Below are 16,033 nucleotides of genomic sequence, written 5' to 3'. Positions count from 1 at the left end.
CGAGAGAGGATAGCTCATGACTGGAAGGCAGCTCATGACTGGAGGGCAGCTCATGACTGGAGGGCAGCTCATGACTGGAGGGCAGCTCATGACTGGAGGGCAGCTTATGACTGGAGGGCAGCTCTAGACTGGCTGGCGGCTCTGGCAGCTCCTGACTGGCTGGCGGCTCTGGGCAGCTCCTGACTGGCTGGCGGCTCTGGCAGCTCCTGACTGGCTGGCGGCTCTGGCAGCTCCGACTGGCTGGCGGCTTTGGCAGCTCCTGACTGGCTGGCGGCTCTGGCAGCTCCTGACTGGCTGCGGCTCTGGCCGCTCCGGACTGGCTGGCGCTCTGGCCGCTCCTGACTAACGGACGGCTCTAGCGGCTCCTGACTGACGGACGGCTCTAGCGGCTCCTGACTGACGAACGGCTCTGACAGCTCGGGACAAGACGGGCGGGCTTAATGGCTCGGGACAGACGGGCGGCTTAGATGACGCTGGGCAGACGGATGGCTCAGATTGCGCTGGGCAGACGGATGGCTCACGATTGCGCTGGGCAGACGGATGGCTCAGATGGCGCTGGGCAGACGGATGGTTCAGATGGCGCTGGGCAGACGGATGGCTCAGAGATGGCGCTGGGCAGACGGATGCCTCAGATGGCGCTGGGCAGGCTGGCAGCTCAGACGGCGTGGGCAGACGAGCAGTGCAGGCGGCGTAGGGCAGACGGCCGACTCTGACCTGCTGAGGCGCACAGTAGGCCTGGTGCGTGGTGCCGGAACTGGTGGTACCGGACTAAGGACCTGCACCTCAAGGCTAGTGCGGGGAGCAGCAACAGGACGCACAGGAACTCTGGAGACGCACAGGAGGCTTGGTGCGTGGTGCCGGAACTGTGGTACCGGGCTGGAGACACGCACCATAGGGCGAGTGCGTGGAGAGGAACAGGGCTCTGGAGATGCACAGGAGGCTTGGTGCGTGTGCGGAACTGGTGGTACCGGGCTGGAGAACACGCACCATAGGGCTAGTGCGTGGATGAGGAACAGGGCTCTGGAGACGCACAGGAAGCCTTGGTGCGTGGTGTTGGCACTGGTGGTACTGGGCTGGGGCGGGGAGGTGGCGGCGGGATATACCGGACCATGCAGGCGTACTGGCTCCCTTGAGCACCGGAGCCTGCCCAACCTTACCTGTTGTATCCCTCCGTAGCCCGACCACGTGCGGGGAGGTGGAATAACCCGCACTGGGTGTGCTAGGCGAACCGGGGACACCATGCGTAGGGCTGGTGCCATGTATGCCGGCCCGAGGAGACGCACTGGAGACCAGACGCGTTGAGCCGGCTTCATGGCACCTGGCTCAATGCCCAATCTAGCCCTGCCAGTGCGGGGAGGTAGATAAACCCGCACCGGGCTATGCACACGTACAGGAGACACCGTGCGCTCTACCGTAATAACACGGTGTCTGCCGTACTCTCGCTCTCCACGGTAAGATCGGGAAGTTGGCGCAGGTCTCCTACCTGACTTCGCCACACTACCTTTTAGCCCCCCCAAGACATTTTTGGGCTTGGACTTACAGGCTTCCTACCGCGTCGTCGTGCTGCCTCCATTCGCCGGTATCCCTCCTCACACTGCCGCCAGAGAATCCCAGGCGGGCTCCGGCACTCTCCTTGGGTCGATCGCCCACCTGTCGATCTCCTCCCAGGTAGTATAGCCCAGATCCTTCTCCTGCTTCCGTGCTAGCTCCTCAAAACGCTGCCTCTTCTGCTTTCGCTGCCTCCAGCACAGCTTTGGGGCGGCGATATTCCTCCTGGTTCTTCGCTGTCCAGAATTTCCTCCCAATTCCTGTAATCCTGCGTTTGCTGCTGCTGCCTTGAATCACGCTGCTTGGTTCCTGTTGTGGTGGGTAATTCTGTCACGATCGTCTATAGGTGAAAGAGAGGACCAAGGCGCAGCGTGATAACAATACATCTTCTTTTATTAACGAAGATGAACACGAAACGAAATACTGACAAACTGACGACCGTGAAGCTATACATACAAATAGTGCTGACACTAAACACTACCATAGACAATTACCCACAAATCCCAACACAAAACAAGCCCCTATATATGATTCTCCAATCAGGGACACCGATAGACAGCTGCCTCTGATTGAGAACCATATTAGGCTGAACATAGAAACAGACAAACTAGACACACAACCTAGAGTTCCCACCCAGCTCACGTCTGACCAAACACTAAACAAGCAAAACACACAAGACACTATGGTCAGGACGTGACAGAGAGAGAAAAAGAGAAAGCGAGACAGACAGAGAGAGAGAGAGAGAGAGACGAGAGAGAGAGAGAGAGAGGTGTGTACTTTAGAAGTGTCAGGTCACTGCTCAGCGTCTGTCACACAAATCGTTAGTCATTACATAATACACACAAGCGCACGCAACACACCACACACTCACACACACACCACAAATCACTATATCTCACATCAGAAGCTACTCTAAACACAGCGTAGAAACCAACGTGAACATGTGTGTTCGCTTACCCTGGAGATGCTTAGTGCATGTTGAAGTCCGTTCCCCCTGTAGTCAAAGCCCCATGTGCGGAGCCTTTGAGAGTAACTGTGTACGTAGCCATCTCAGCTTTGAAAGAACACAACACATACTTCCTTAGTGTCCTCCTGAAACCGCTTTCCCCCTTCACGCACAGTAACTTTTTACATTTTTTCCTCTCGCACTAGTATTCTTGTTTCCTCCTTTAGTTGCGTTCCTGTGTTCTTTACCTGTTATTTTCCTGACGATGGGAACGAACACGTTAGGGGGGGGGGGGGGGGGGGGGGGGGGGCAAGTGCCTAGAAGCTTCTGAAACAAACAAATACAGGTGTGAGAAACACACAAACGCACACACATGCAAGCTCACAATGCACGCACAGGATCCACCACACACAGGAGACACAGAGCGGAGCAGAGCGATCCCCCACACACAGGAGACACATAGCGGAGCAGAGCGATCCCACACACACACACACAGGAGACACAGAGCAGAGCAGAGAGAGATCCCACACACACAGGAGACACATAGCGGAGCATAGCGATCCCCCACACACAGGAGACACAGAGCAGAGCAGAGCGAGATCCCCACACAACAGGAGACCAGAGCAGAGCGATCCCACCCACAACACAGGAGCCACAGAGCGGGAGAGAGAGAGATCCACACACACAGGACACACAGAGCGGAGCAGAGTGATCCACACAACACAGGAGACACAGAGCGGAGCAGAGAGATCCCACACGCACACAGGAGCCACAGAGCGGAGCAGAGAGAGATCCCACACACAAGGAGACACAGAGCGGAACAGAGAGATCCCACACACACACACAGGAGACACAGAACAGAGCAGAGAGAGATCCACACACACCAGGAGACACAGAGCGGAGCAGAGAGATCCGCACACACACACAGGAGACACAGAACAGAGCAGAGAGAGATCCCACACACACAGGAGACACAGAGCGGAGCAGGGTGATCCACACACACAGGAGACATACAGCAGAGCAGAGAGAGATCCCACACACACAGGCAGACACAGAGCGGAGCAGAGCGATCCCCCACACAACAGGAGACACATAGCGGAGCAGAGCGATCCCACACACACACACACACACAGGAGACACAGACAGCAGGCAGAGAGAGATCGCACACACACAGGAGACACATAGCGGAGCATAGCGATCCCCCACAACAAGGAGACACGAGCAGAGCAGAGAGAGATCCCACACACACACAGGAGACACAGAGCAGAGCGATCCACACACACACCAGAGCCACAGAGCGGAGCAGAGAGAGATCCCACACACACAAGGACACACAGAGCGGAGCAGAGTGATCCCACACACACAGGAGACACAGAGCGGAGCAGAGAGATCCCACACGCACACGGGAGCCACAGAGCGGAGCAGAGAGAGATCCCCACACACAGGAGACACAGAGCGGAACAAGAGAGATCCCACACACACACACAGGAGACACAGAACAGAGCAGAGAGAGATCCCACACACACAGGAGACACAGAGCGGAGCAGAGAAGATCCCACACACACACAGGAGACACAGAAAGAGCAGAGAGAGATCCCACACACACAGGAAGACACAGAGCGGAGCAGGGTGAACCCACACACAACAGGAGACACACAGCAGAGCAGGGGGAGATCCCCAACCACAGGAGCACAGACAGAGCAGAAGCGCGAACAACGAGACACAGAGCAGAGCAGAGCATCCCACACACACAGGAGACACAGAGCAGAGCAGAGAGAGATCCCACACACACACAGGAGACACAGAGCGGAGCAGAGCGATCCCCACACACACAGGAGGACACAGAGCGGGGCCAAGCGATCCCACACAACACAGGAGACACAGAGGCGGAGCAGAACGATCCACACACACAGGAGACACAGAGCGGAGCAGTGAGATCCCACACACACAGGAGACACAGAGCAGAGCAGAGAGAGACTCCCACACACACAGGAGACAACAGAGCGGAGCAGAGCGATCCCACACACACAGGAGACACAGAGCGGAGCAGTGAGATCCCACCACACACAGGAGACACAGAAGCAGAGCAGAGAGAGATCCCACACACACAGGAGACACAAAGCGGAGCAGAGCGATCCCACCAACACAGGAGACACAGAGCGGAGCAGAAACGATCCACACCAGACACAGAGACACAGAGCGGAGCAGAACGATCCACACACACAAGGAGACACAGAGCGGAGCAGACGATCCCACACACACAGGAGACACAGAGCGGAGCAGAGAGATCCACACACACACAGGAGACACGAGAACAGAGCAGAGAGAGATCCCACGCACACAGGAGAACACAGAGCGGAGCAGGGTGATCCCACACACACAGGAGACACCAAGCAGAGGCAGAGAGAGATCCCACACACTCAAGGAGACACAGAGCAGAGCAGAGCGAGATCCCACACACACAGGAGACACAGAGCAGAGCAGAGAGAGATCCACACACACAGGAGACACAGAGCACGAGCAGAGCGAGATCCACACACACAGGAGACACAGAGCAGAGCAGAGAGAGATCCACACACACAAGGAGACACAGAGCGGAGCAGAGCGATCCCACACACACAGGAGACACAGAGCGGAGCAGAGAGAGATCCCCACACACACAGGAGACACAGAGCGGAGCAGAGAGAGATCCCACCACACAGGAGACACAGAGCGGAGCAGAAGAGATCACACACACACAGGAGACACAGAGCGGAGCAGAGCGATCCCACACACACAGGAGATGCAGGCAGAGGAGAGATCCCCCACACACAGGAGACACAGAGCGGAGCAGAGAGAGATCACACACACAACAGGAGACACAGAGCAGAGCAGAGAGAGATCCCACACACAGAGGAGACACAGAGCAGAGCAGAGAGAGATCCCACACACACACAGGAGACACAGAGCAGAGCGATCCCACACACACACAGGAGCCACAGGAGCGGAGAAGAGAGAGATCCCACACACACAGGAGACACAGAGCGGAGCAGAGCGATCCCACACACACAAGCACAGACCTCTGTCTCCTTCTCACGAGATCTGAACTAGTTAAATAAAGGTTAAATAAATACAATAAATAAAAGTGAACTAATTCAACCTAAACAGATCTAGTTTAACCTTAACGCCGAAAACCTGAGTTTTAAAAGTGTCTAAAAGGGTTGACGGGGAGGTCTTGCCTTTTAGGTGAGGACAGACGGGACAAGAATAGTCAAGCAGAGTGGAGACGGAGACAGGGATGGAGGACACAGGGGCCTTATAAGACCTGTAAACCCTTACCCCCGCATGCCTCACTCTGATACCCTGCATTACTCCACTCAGACAGATTATAGCTCCTCTTAGCCCCACACATTGTCCCCTATCTCTACACTGTTAAACATTTCCTGTAAAATGTCAGTACAGGCAATTGGCCAGTGAGTTACTGTAACTTATTTTACAGTACAACTACTGTAATCAATTTTTACAGTACCAACATGTTACTGTAATTAATTTACAGTACCAAGTCAGTCACTGTGGATCTAATTTAGAGTACCAATTACAATTACAGTATATTACAATGACATATTACCCAGTGTTCTTTTCATTTGTACATTACATGAACTTTTTGGTCATTTAGTGGGTGCTCTTGTCCTTAGCAACTTACAGTTGGTGCATTCAACCCAAGGCTGATAAAGAAAATGTATCATAGTCATAGCAAGTAAAAAGTTGTCGTAGTCAATACACTGGTCTTCAAAATAATTGTAATTACAACAAGATAACTTATGATACTCTATGTCTCTATCTCTGGATAGTGTCAATACATTACCGAGATATCACAGTACTTGATGCCAGCTTCCTGTAAATTATTATAAAGAAAAGCAATGAAACAGTACAATTCTGTAAAGTGAGTAATAAACTGTAAGATTTTTTTTTTACAATATTTTACTGTAATTACAAGGGATTGGAGCTAGCTGGTTGTCTATTAGGCATTTGTATAATTACAGCATATGAATGTGTTTTATTTCACTCGCACTTCTAGATGCCTAAACAAAGGCTTCCAAACTAACCACATATCAAAATTTTTGTCACACGATGATATGGTGTGTGGTCCTCCCACTACAACTCGGGAAACCATGTAGTTTATTAGGCTACAGATTAATCAATTATGATGAACTTCACAGGGTGGTGAAAGTGCACGGTGTGGCTTGATGCTGCTTTCCAATTATTGTGGTGACATCATGATCGAAATTGCCGTTTGAAAAATAGAAATATTCTTGCTCTTATCCACAATAATCTCATCATGAAGACTAGCCTACCCACACAGCCTAAGCGCTCTGTATCTCTGAGCTGTTGGACAGAGCGCACGTGCCAAGACAAGAGTTGGCACATTTGCTATGTAACGTAACAGTTTTTATTGACAAAACTATCGGTAGAGATAAAAATGTAATAGAAACACATTGAACTTAAGATTTTTATTTGAGACATGTTACTTAAAATTTCAAATCAACTTTAATAAAAATTCTGAATAATAAGTAATCTATTCAATTGAACTTAATAATAATGACAATAATACAAAAATAAATTCAAACAAAAAAACACGTAACAATCAATGAGTTAGTCAGTCATGGTTGGTCTGGTGGAGTGGTTGATAGTGTCTTTGTGTGTTTGTTTTGCGGGAGGGGAAGGGATGGGGTCTGGCCTGGCAGTTGCTGGATGGAGATGGCAGTTGTGGTTGGTTYGTGCTGTGTCCAGGGTTGGTGCTGGTGTTCAGGCTGGGACTGGGAAAACCTGGTTGTGAGGACCGGGTTGGAAATTGTACAGTACCAGGGCGGGAAAAACCAGGGGTTGGTGCTGGGTCTGGTGTGGGGACTGTGAGGCTGGGAGAAACAGGAACTGMGTCAGGATCTGTAGAGGGGAGGAAGGATAACCTGAGGAGCAAGCAGTCACATAAGGAAGCCCTAGAACCAAAGGTCAATGGTGGTACWTCCCTGTGGTCTGCTTGCTCAGGGTGAAYGTCTGGTGTTTAGTCCCTCCTCCACACCTTGTCTGTTGGTGTGGTGCTGGGACTGGTGCTGGAAACCGGGATCTMGATTCGTGGACTGGAGAGTCAGGTCAGGCCGCGGTCAAGCCATTGTTACCTTTCCAAGTTCTCCCGGCGATTCCGGCCTTGTCCTCTGGATCAGAGAAACAGAGCCAGCCATGTTCAAGCCACTGTTACTGTTGCTGCCTTCTGGTCCATCCAAAGAAAAGGATGGTGAGAGAGTAGAGAGAGGGACACAACCCCAGAGAACCTCCACCACGCAGGGTTGTGCGTAATYAAGCGAAACCAGAGTCCTACCGTTTGAAGTTTATACTAGTAGAAACCCATAGACTTCCAATGTGTATGTACACTACCGTTCAAAAGTTTGGGGTCACTTGGAAATGTCCTTGTTTTTTAAAGAAAAGCAAATTTTTTGTTCATTAAAACTTCTTCAGGATCGGTGTCCCTTCCACAGGACGGTTGAGCTAACGTAGGCTAATGCGATTAGCATGAGGTTTTAAGTAACAAGAACATTTCCCAGGATATTGACATATCTGATATTGGCAGAAAGCTTAAATTCGTGTTAATCTAACTGCACTGTCCAATTTACAGTAGCTATTACAGTGAAATAATACCATGCTATTGTTTGAGGAGAGTGCACAATTTTGAACATGAAAAGTTATTAATAAACAAATTAGGCACATTTGGGCAGTCTTGAAACAACATTTTGAACAGAAATACAATGGTTCATTGGATCAGCCTAAACCTTTGCACATACACTGCTGCCATCTAGTGGCCAAAATGAAATAACACATTATGGCCTTTCTCTTGCATTTCAAAGATGATGGTACAAAAAAAAATACAAAAGAACGGTTGGTATTTTCTTTGTATTATCTTTTACCAGATCTATTGTGTTATATTCTCCTACATTCCTTTCACATTTCCACAKATTTCAAAGTGTTTCCTTTCAAATGGTATCAAGAATATGCATATCCTTGCTTCAGGACCTGAGCTACAGGCAGTTAGATTTGGATATGTTATTTTAGGCAAAAATTGAAAAAAGGGGCGAATCCTTAAGAGGAATCCTTAGCTAATCCAAGTTGATCATTTAAAAGGCTAATTGATCATTAGAAAARCCTTTTGCAATTATGTTAGCACAGCTGAAAACTGTTGTCCTGATTAAAGAAGCAATAAAACTGGCCTTSTTTAGACTAGTTGAGTATCTGGATAATCAGCATTTGTGGGTTCGATTACAGGCTCAAAAGGGCCAGAAACAAAGCACTTTCTTCTGAAACTCATCAGTCTGTTCTTGTTCTGAGAAATGAAGGCTATTCCATGRGAGGAATTTCCAAGAAACTTTAGATCTCGTACAACGCTGTGTACTTATTTGTTTGTTTATGTGTCAAGAAAAAAAAAATTCATTCATTTCATTCATTCCAATCATGCTCTAACYGTAGTTAGCATTGGCTCGCGAAACTACCTCCAACTTCCTTCYTACTGGACACAAAGACATAAAKATGATATCCACGAGTTCATCTGACTCTGGGGAAAATCCCGGAATATCACTTTKAAATATGTTAATGAGCCAGAGACTAACTTCCACCACCAAAACATTTTCCCACAATGCAKCATAATTAATTCTATAAAACACATTTAAGGTATTTTACTGTGCATTCTACAGCGTTTCTACCATTGAAATGACAGAAAAGTCTTACGGTGTGCTGTACAACACATTTACAGATGTTTTACTGTGCATTCTACAAGCGTTTAACTGTTGAAATGACAGACACGTCTTCCAGTGTACCTCTATCTGTCGCTCTCGCCTATCAATCCCTCATTCTCTCCCTCATTCTATTTTTTGTGGTCAGTTTTGCTGTGTCACTTTCTCTCTCTCTCTCTCTCTCTCTCTTCTCTCTCTCTCTCTCTCTCTCTCTCTCCTCTCTCTCTCTCTTCTCTCTCTTCTCTCTCTCTTCTCTCTCTCTTCTCTCTCTCTCTCTGTTGTCTGTCCCAGCTCTCTAAGGGGAAGCAACACACTACAGAAGTCTGAAGTTTGATTTCCTAGAAGGCCTGTAGCAGGAGACACAGTCACCATGATCAACAAGCTGATAAAGGTCAAGCTTTTTTTAACAACTTCTGACAGTTCCGTATGCTAGGATATTCAACCATTACATTTCAACATGTGCATGTTGGATTACTGTACATGCTTTAAACACTTTTATATAGAAAATAAACCAAGGGTAGTCCTTGAATTGTGGCAGCATTTTAAAAAATATATGTTTTTATGTATTTGGGTACATCTTCCCGTTCTTAATCAAATAATATGGCAGCTTAATGACATTTATTATTTTTACCAATATGAATAACATTGTGCCACCAGTCAGATTAGTAAACACTAATGATCGTAACACCAATGAAACAGTTTAGGGTAATTGAGTATTTTCATAAATGGAGGCCACAGGTTTTCAAATCTAAGGTTGTTAACCCTTTAAAAGTCAATGATCATAAAGTGATATGATTAATCATTTTGCTCACAATGTAATTTCCTTTCATTTAAATTGAGAAACACCAATGACACGTTTTATTTAGACACACCAAGCAATGGGATCCTCAAATTTATGACATACAAAAAATGGTGTGATTAGCTAATAATATTATTTAATATAGACCCCTCCCCCAACTACAGTTTGCCACTGGTGMGATTGCTCAAGGTTCTTGTACAGTATATCTTTGTAATTAATCATTTTTCAAAATAGTATCACCAWTGWCATAAAACTTAGGGACACATTATATTTGTAAAAAAAAAGTGATCTATATACAATATATTAAAWACCTTTGTTTACTTTCTAGRATTCAAAATAGCAGATAGATATGTCTAAATCTCCAAAATATGTTACAAGTATTTTAAACAATGCATTCAAATTAWGTTTTGCAGTATAAATGACTTCCAATACATTTTGTCATTGATAAACAGTTCAATATAAACAAAAACATGTATGATGTGTAACTATTTATKATTTTAAGYTGTTTTTCAWGGTTGCAAAGGCAAGGMACACGAATGCCKCTCAAAAKCAATAATGACTCAAAAACAACACATTAGCAGATAAACCTTACCAAAATCAAATAATGACTTCAAGAGATTTTCAAAAAATAATCTCCAATGTCCCAATCTTTCCTGTATAAAACGGATTGATCATGGTGCATAACGGCAAAGACTATATGCCATTTACAGACGCTTTTATCTAAAGCTTCCAATCGTGCTTACGTACATTTTTGTATGGGTGGCCCCAGGGGAATAGAAGCCACGATCCTGGCATTACAAGCACTATGCTCTAGTCCAGGGGCACTCAAATCTTATTTTARGAGGTCRYSAGCCTGCTGMTTTTRTGTTCTACCTGATAAGAAATTGCACACACCTGGTGTCCCAGGTCTAAATCAGWCCCTGATTAGACGGGAACAATGAAAAAAATGCAGTGGAACTGGATTCAAGGTCCAGAGGTGAGATTGAGTCTATCAACAGAACCGCACAGGGCCACAATATTACTTTTAATACAATTCACTTTATTTTTAAATCTCAATGTATGTCTAAGTATAGGAGTCAGAGGTCTTCAGTTGTTAAAGTGAATACACACACACTACACACACGCTACACACACACACACACATTTACACAAACACTGCACCGGTACTCTGGGTGTCACCTAAGCACCAGCAACCCCAGTATGCACAGTGACCTCATGGAGCTATCTGAAAGGAGTGGAAAATATGTCTGCCCTAATACCACAGACAGAGAGAGAGAGAGATGGATGGATGGAGAGAGAAATAGAGAGTAAGAATGAGAGTGAGATGGGGGGAGATTATAATTTGTGTTAAAATGTATTCAGGTTAACATGGAGAGGAGGGACACAGGCTGATTCTCATACAGCGTACACACACTCACATACATTATAGAACGTTTTTTGAAGGTTCTATAAAGAACCATGCACATAAAGAACTTTTCTCAATCTCAAAGGTTCTTTGTGGAACKATACAGGTTTTTATTTATTCTGGTATAATAGACTTATTATATTGTTAAATTCCATAGGTTTTATTATGGTGTTCATTAAGAAGTTGAATCAGGTGTGCTATCTCTGAAACAGCTGTGGGTCCCTGAGGAGTTGACACAAAGCCATACARGAGTCTTTCACAAGACACCATCACTGGCTATAGTCATATACAACATGTAATAAGGAAACACAACACATTAGATAAACTGGAATGACACTCTTACTCACCCACGGTTGCACCAAAAGAGCTGTGCGCAAACCACACACACAAAAATATTCCAATGAGCTGCCGTCCTCACATTTGAATTATTACTAAGAGAAAAAAATTATTTAATTGGGAATGCAAAGAAGTTGAAGGGCTCAAAGGGTTTTTTGGGCCAGTATGGTTCTGCATAGAGAACCATCAGCTTCCTAAAGAACCCTCATATTGTAGTGTGTACTGACATTACCAGCAGATGGCGGTCCCCGTGGCGATGGTAAGATGTGTTTTCAACACAACAGTTTATTTTATTTTCAACTCCTCTAACACACCCCAACACCGCTTGAATGGAAAATAGACCACACCCACACACACCGCTGATGGAAAATGAGACCACCCCACCACCACCCTTGGATGGAAATAGCACACCACACACACCGCGTGATGGAAAATAGAACCAACCCCACCAACACGCTGATTGGAAATAGACCACACCCAACACACCGCTGATGGAAATAGACCGACAACCCCCACACACCGCTGATGGAAATAGCCACCACACCCCCACCGTGATGGAAAATAGACACACACCAGCTAGATAACCACCCCAACCCCGCTGATGAAAATACCCCAACCACGCTGATAAATAACACACCCACCCGCGATGGAAATACAAGCACACCTAAAAGCACAGCAACAACCGTGTCAGTAAACATTTAGTTGGAAAATAAATAAAATCAAAGAAATAACAACTTTATACCATCACAATCTTACAATAAACATCACGTATTTAGAAAATATAATATATTTTGATTCAATAGTTTCATTAATGTAACGTAAACCATGTTGATCAGGTTTCTATACATTAACAAATCAATCAAGTTATATATTCGAATACATAAATTCTGTTAGTACCACAGAAGGATCGCTAAATCATAGAGTGCACTCAGCAATTGACATACATGCCTGCGTCCCAAATGGCTTCACTACGTCCCTACATAAGGCTCTGGTTGAAACGTAGTTGCCGATCTAAGGGGAATACGGTCCATTTAAGACGCGTGAATGATGAGACAGGAAACAGTGATCAGGAGAAGAATTGACGTTCCGGAAAACAAGTGTTGCTCTAACTGTTGTGGATTGTCTGTGCTGCGGAAGCGGGTCTGATGTGTGCAGACACGCACACTGGACAACATTACAAAACAGCTAACTGCGGGCAGGGCCATGTAAGAGGTGCCTGAAAGGACAATTAACCAATTGAAGGGGGGAGAGAGGGATGAAAGAGAGAGGAGGGGAAGGGAAAGAGAGAGGGAAGAGAGGGAAGGGAAGAGGGAGAGGGAAGGGAGAAGAGGGGAAGAGGGGAAAGGGGAAGAGGGGGAGTAGAGAGGGCAAAGCGGATAAAGAGAGGGAGGTAGAAAGGCGAGAAGGAGAAGGGGAGAGGGGAGGAGAGGGAAAGGGAGACAAAGGTGAGAGAGAGGAAGGAGAAGAGAGGAGGAAAAGGGGGAGAGGGAGGAGAGAGGGAGTGAGCAGAGAGGAAGGAGGGAAGAGGAGGAGAGAGGAGAGAGAAAAGGGAGAAGAGGAGGGAGGAGAGAGGAACGGGAGGAAGAGCGGGATGGAGGGGAACCACATTCTTCAATTCCTCATTGTTTAAAGGAGAAATAAAAAGGAAAGGTACCAACTGGAAACTGGGTTTACATTCGTGTTTTCTACATTTCAATGGAAAACTTTCTAAATCATAATACAAAAACTAACACACCCACACACCCCACACCACACCCCACCCCACACACACACACACACAATCCACAACACAGCCAAACACCACACACCGACGCATGAGTTACAGTAGAAAAGCAAGGTGTAGCGGAGAACCCATAGAGGAAAGAAGCGACACACCAGTGGTGTCACAAATTGTCAACTGTCACAACATCCACAGGAGTCTCTTACAAGCAAGCCGCCCCTTTACTGACGTTATTGCTGGGTTGCCTCGGGAACTCTTGTCTTTGTAGCATGGAAGATGGAGAGGGCTAGAGGTAGAACCGTGAGTAGATGCAGGGATCAGGTGGTTAGGCATGTGGAAGAGCCACGCCACTAACACTTGAACGACCCTCTCACTCTCTTGACGTATCCAGTACAGAGAGGAGACAGTGTGATGTCATTCTTACTGGCATATTCCGTTACATTGATTACATTGATTGCTGATTGACTGGTTGATGACGTCGTTTGAACTATACAGTACATAGTCTATAATCTGCAGTCACTAATGGACAGGCACTGGAAGAACTATATTACAAGGATTTACAGGCATTGGGAAGATGCATTTACTAGGCCAGGAATACTTTTAATTCCTTATATTTACCTTTATATTAACCAGGTTGCCAGTTGAGAACAAGTTATCATTTAAACTGCGGGCTGGCCAAGATAAAGCAGAGCAGGGAAAACAACAAACAAATACACAGTAACAACCCGAAGTTTAAGTAATACAATACGAAATTCTACGTAAGTGTGTGCAAATGTAAATGATTAGGAGGTAGGCAATTTAATAGGCCATAATATTACATTTAACATTACCACTGTAGTGATAAGATGGCAGATGATGATGTGCAAGTAGAGATACTGGCGCGTTTAAAAGGAGCAAGAGGATAAGTATACATTGGGATGAAGGTGTTGGTGTGCTTTTTACAGGATTACAGTAGCAGGAAGGTTATATTGGTCAAACCAACAGTACTCAGACATGGAGATGTCCTCTGGCTCTGTCAGCGTCTGGAAAGGTCTGAAGCATGTCAGCACAGACAGACAGACAGACCAAACCACCACACACACACACGTCAGGAAGACAAAGAGCCCCTTAACAGCATAGTCATATGATAGCTGCATGTAGTGTATCACATGGGGATTTACAAGCACCAGCTTACCAGAGTACAGAACAAACTTAGTTAATGTGTGTGTTGTGGTGTGTGTGTGTGTGTGTGTGTGTGTGTGTGATGTTGTGTGTGTGTGTGTGTGTGTGTGTGTGTGTGTGTGTGTTGTGTGTGTGTGTGTGCTGTGTGTGTGTGTGTGTGTGTGTGGTGTGTGTGTGTGTGTGTGTGTGTGTGTGAGTGGGGGATGAAGGTGGGATTTTTCCCAATTTTTTTAATAAAGGGAAGGGAAAAAAAACTAAATAGAGAAACTGACTATAGGTGTGAGAGAGACTAGTTGGGGAGCTTTAGCTCAGTGGGCTATTTGTATTGTTGAAAACACACAGTAAACCATAGGCATCAATACCTAAACTTTCTAGCGTACAGATGTAGGTCTTAATTTGGAGACTGTTTGCTACAGCGATGAAAGATAATCCTGCAGCAAAACATATAATTATGTGATTATAATTTATGACATTTTTTGTCGGGTTGATACATTTTCCGTAAGGAAAACTCAAGTCTGAAATTGGGAACAAGGTGGAAACTTCAGAAAGCCCTTTTTTAAAACCTGGAACCAATGTCCTGCAACAGTGATTCAAATTATAGTCTCCTACAATCTGTACTTGAACCCTAGACACACACACACACCACACACCACACACACACAACACACACACACACACACAACACACACACACACAACACACACACACACACACCACACCACACACACCACACACACACCACACACACCACACACACACATCTCTGACACTCACAGTGACGGTTGCAGGCGGCAGACAGCAGGGGTCAGAGGGGGGACTGAGAAGCTGCTTTCCTCAAAACGCTCCTTGAGTCGCGATCCTTTCACCTTCAGGGAGCTATGACCTTTGACCTCGCGCGAGAAGGTGGGGTAGAGCTGGGGTGACATCATGGGACCACCTGACGGAAACCCTGGCGGACGAGAGGAATGTTGCGCCTCCGTGTCCGTAAATTGCCTGAACAGGTATCATTGACTATGATCAGTGTGACTATTGACAGACAGACTCAGACAACGATACAGTGACTAGTGACGATGATCAGGACTATTACAGACTATGGATCAGACATGACTATGTGTTTATCAGTATTCATACTGTACAGTGTACAGACTAGTGATTTACATGTATCAGATCAGATCTAGATCATACTTATACAGTGATCAAGTAATCAGACAAGTTTTCAGTCTAGTTTTACAGACATACAGATCTTAGATCATTGACAATTTGATTAACATGTAGTTTGATCTATTACTATTTTTTTTGATTGTGTTTAGCTCATCTTTCTATTTTTTATTCTATTTATATGTATTTTTTGTCTATGTCT

General features: G+C 46.2%; 1 pseudogene; it reads right to left on the bottom strand.

Annotated features, from left to right (window-relative positions):
• LOC139026594 (zinc finger protein 180-like) overlaps positions 1 to 15,599 on the bottom strand; it is a 32,096-nt pseudogene extending 16,497 nt beyond the window's left edge.
• Positions 15,600 to 16,033: the final 434 nt, after the last annotated feature.

This window comes from Salvelinus sp. IW2-2015, unplaced genomic scaffold (genome assembly GCF_002910315.2).
Source record: "Salvelinus sp. IW2-2015 unplaced genomic scaffold, ASM291031v2 Un_scaffold5227, whole genome shotgun sequence".
NCBI lineage: Eukaryota > Metazoa > Chordata > Actinopteri > Salmoniformes > Salmonidae > Salvelinus > Salvelinus sp. IW2-2015.
The sequence above is the reverse complement of the archived record's forward strand: the minus strand, read 5'-3'. Positions and strand labels throughout refer to the sequence as shown.